General features: G+C 40.4%; 1 pseudogene; it reads right to left on the bottom strand.

Annotated features, from left to right (window-relative positions):
- Positions 1 to 2,059: 2,059 nt before the first annotated feature.
- Positions 2,060 to 3,415, bottom strand: LOC102873291 (annotated as a pseudogene).
- Between the last annotated feature and the right edge of the window lie 233 nt (positions 3,416 to 3,648).

Raw genomic sequence — 3,648 nt, 5'->3', positions numbered from 1 at the left:
GGGATGGGTGTGTCAGAGGCGGTGCGGTTGGCACAGGATAGAGCAGGGTTTAGAGCTGTTGTGCGTAGGGTCGCTATGAGTCGGAAACGACTTGATGGCACATAACAACAACAACAACTGTAAAAAGATCAAGAACCACATAGAGACAGCCGTGTCTGACTTTTATAGACTTTACAATGGGGCACTGTTTCTGTCAACAGCATCAGCAACACAAAACAAAGTCCCATGAGTCAGCCATATCCCCATGCTTCTGTATCTCATGCTACTAATCTCAACACCAATCTTACTGCTTTACTGGTTCCCAAATTAGGATGTGATCGCTTACAGAACCATGTTGGGGAAGTCAAAAGTTAATAATCCGATGCATGCAGACACCTGAGCCTTGAGCCTCATGGCTTTAAACTAGTGTTATAAAGTTCTCAGTCCTGTCAATATTGGCTTCCTCCTTCCCCCACAAGTTGTCCAACAAACTCAAGCAAAGGCTCTTAGCTTAGCTATAGTTCTATCCAGGGAACAGGGAACAGTCACATTTCACATTTCCCAGGTTCTCTTCTTTGGCCGTGACTTGTTGCTATTGTAAGTATAGCTGAAGAAAGAATGTCTGGTCCTGTAGGGCATCCACTACATGCCTACTTCTCCTTTGCTGATGATGAGAGACTCTGCTGCTGCAATCACTCAACTTTATTAATGAGATAAGCCAATTGGCTCGTAATTGGTGAGATTTACCAATCCTTTTGTGGAATGGTGAAATAGACAATCCATCCCCTCGTGGTTAGGCTAACCTATCCTATTCACGTATTCCCACCCATCCTCAAGGTCAAGTCAAATTTGATGGCTGGAAAATTATATTGAAAGATAAACTCCACAACTACAAAAAGAACAAATTAATCTGTCTTGAGGCAGGTGTTGTCCTGAATTAGAGAGCTCCTAAGAGGTAAAGATGGTAAAATTTCATCTCACTTACTTTGGACATATTTTCAGAAGTGTTTAGACAGTGAAATAGTGCAGAGAAAAGTAAAGAGTCGGAATAAGAGACAAAGACCTTCAACAGGATGGATTAACAGCCTACACTTGGAAGGTGTCATGTCTTATGACCACTTTGACCTAGACCTAGGCCTAATAAGCTCAGTCTAAACTACCAGTGACTACTAAAATGTGCTGAAGCATGGCAGATATTGTGGCAATGTAGGACAGGGTTCAGATCTGTGGTTCATGGGGCCAGTATGAGTTATGACAGACTTGACAACACCTAACAACAACAAGCAGCAATGCTGATACTCAGATCTAAGATTTTCTGCTTCTGAAATATGTATCCACCCCCATCTCTGTGCAGCATGTGTTATAATTTAATAGTAAAAATTGTAGTACATCAATGACTGCAATCTACTTCACTCCAATGGCATTCATTACTGTAGGTAGGGAACTTAATGCCAGAAACTTCTCTGATTAATGACTTGTTACATGAGCTTGACATTTGGGTGAAACAGAGCCTTGGTGAGCTCTGTTTGATATTAGTGTTCTAGAGAAAGACTTTATTTGAAATGCTGTAATCATGAGGCGAAGTCCGAGTGCTCAGACTCTAGCAAAATTCCACAGAAGGCAGAGCAGCTAGGAACAAACAAGCATGGCATCGAAAAGAGAATGCCGGAGTTCTGCATTTACTAGAAATAAAGCTGTATAAAGAAACAGGGCAAAACCAACAAGAGCTACAATTTTATTGAAGGTATTCTGAATAGACCTTAAAACCTGTTTAAGACCTTAAGACGTACACTTTTAAGTGCTTAATCTGTATTAATTCACTTCAGAATCACAGTTGTCTGATAAGACTGGTTCCAATAGTATGTGTATTTTATACAAGAATAAGAGAGAGTGCAGAGAGGTTCAAACACCATCCAAAGTTGTACAGTCAGTGAAAGAAATAGTATTTTAAACAGAAGTAGTTTGATTACATAAACTTTGTTCATGGTGGGCAAGCTCTTCTGATTGAGAAATAAATAGAGTCAAACAGATGTACCAGCCAACGTCTGTTATAAGGGCTAAGAGAAGGAGTACAATTTCCTCAGAACTCAGATCTCCATGAGCTGGTCACTTCATTTACTCTTTTGACTTTTGCTTCAGTCCTTCAGCCACTTCCAGTTAGGCAGTCCTTGATATCTGCTCCCTTCTCAAGCACTGTTATAGAGGACATAGCCCTGGATGCTACTTCCTTGTTCCACAGTGACAGAGTTCAGGAGAAAGCAACTGGTGGTAGACACTTTGTATCCTATGACACAGGATGAATCAATGACTGAGTGCTTAATGGATGCTTTTCCTCCAGTCTGTGTACCTGATCCAATGAGGCTGTCAATTCCAACCAGGTGTTTGTTGACAATCCAGGTTGACGAATGAATCAGTGATTTTTCTGGACAAATAACAGACAGTAATTTGGGTACTTGTCTATTTGCTTACATGCAGAGTCTCAGAGTGCTCACCGGGGAGCAGAGGCCCTCTTTCATGATGTGGATGTAACAGCACACCTGTGATCTGCACAAATCTTCCCATCTGTCTCCTTGAGAGGCATTCCAGTGTCATTAAACAGAGCAAATGCTGCTGTCTTGGCTTCTTTTTAAAACTGTAAATATCTAAGGACTTCAGCTTCCATCCCCACCCCCGCCCCCTTCAGATTGTCCTCTAGGTATAGAATTAGATCTCTTTGGATGGAAATGATTGACTTATTTTCCATTAGGAAATCAAAAATGCATTTTTTTTTCAAGCTGTAGAAGTGAACAACTACAATGCCTATTGTGGCCAAATGTATTTTAGGGTGCTTTTGTGGTATGATCCCTTAAAAGCAACTGTTTATCTAAGTCAGCTTCATTAGCCATAAAGAGAAGCCTCTTCTTGGTGCTGTTTGCTCTAATGAAATTACATTGTTCCACTGATTTTTGGTTTTGGGTGTTTTTGGTTTTTTTAGTTTTTGTTGTTTTTTTTTTCTTTCTTTCCTTTGTGACCTGGAGTTGTTTCTTACGCCATTTTTGCCTTTTCTCATTAACTTTGCTAGTGATACATCATGAGCTCTGAATAGGTCCACAACCTAATGCAAGGCAACAACTGTTATTAGATCACAGCTAGTACATCCATCTTAAGGTTTGGATAAAAGTAACCCAGATAATCTGAAGTTCCTGTGTCAGTCTCATCAGAAGTGCACACAATATCTGTCTTCATTTTCATCTAGAATTTGGCATATACAGCTTTTTGGACATCCTTGGTTGAAACCACAATAGTTCCTTCCAATCCAACATGCTGACACAGGCTCAATGGGTACCAAATAAAAAGCTTGTTTCCAGAAGAAAAGCAGAAATTTGGAAACGATGAAAGTCAGATCTGCCATCCAAGATCCTCCTCCAACTGCCATGACTACTGGTTGAAATTCCATTTTTATAAACTCAGTTCCAGGTGCCCATAACTGATCCTGGTTCACCCCACTTTCCCCACCACCTCTGACTGAAAGCCCACTGATGACTTTTAAGGAAATCTTTCTCACAATCTAATCCACAATTTTAGGCAAATAACTACCAAGACAGATCTGGGGCTGGAAATTAGCAATATGACCCTGGAATATCTTGATCTTTTGGAAATCAAAGACTACTATTACCATGTAAGAATAAT

The sequence above is a fragment of the Elephantulus edwardii genome, unplaced genomic scaffold (genome assembly GCF_000299155.1).
Source record: "Elephantulus edwardii isolate Elephantulus edwardi_28Jun2011 unplaced genomic scaffold, EleEdw1.0 scaffold00010, whole genome shotgun sequence".
Lineage (NCBI taxonomy): Eukaryota > Metazoa > Chordata > Mammalia > Macroscelidea > Macroscelididae > Elephantulus > Elephantulus edwardii.
The sequence above is the reverse complement of the archived record's forward strand: the minus strand, read 5'-3'. Positions and strand labels throughout refer to the sequence as shown.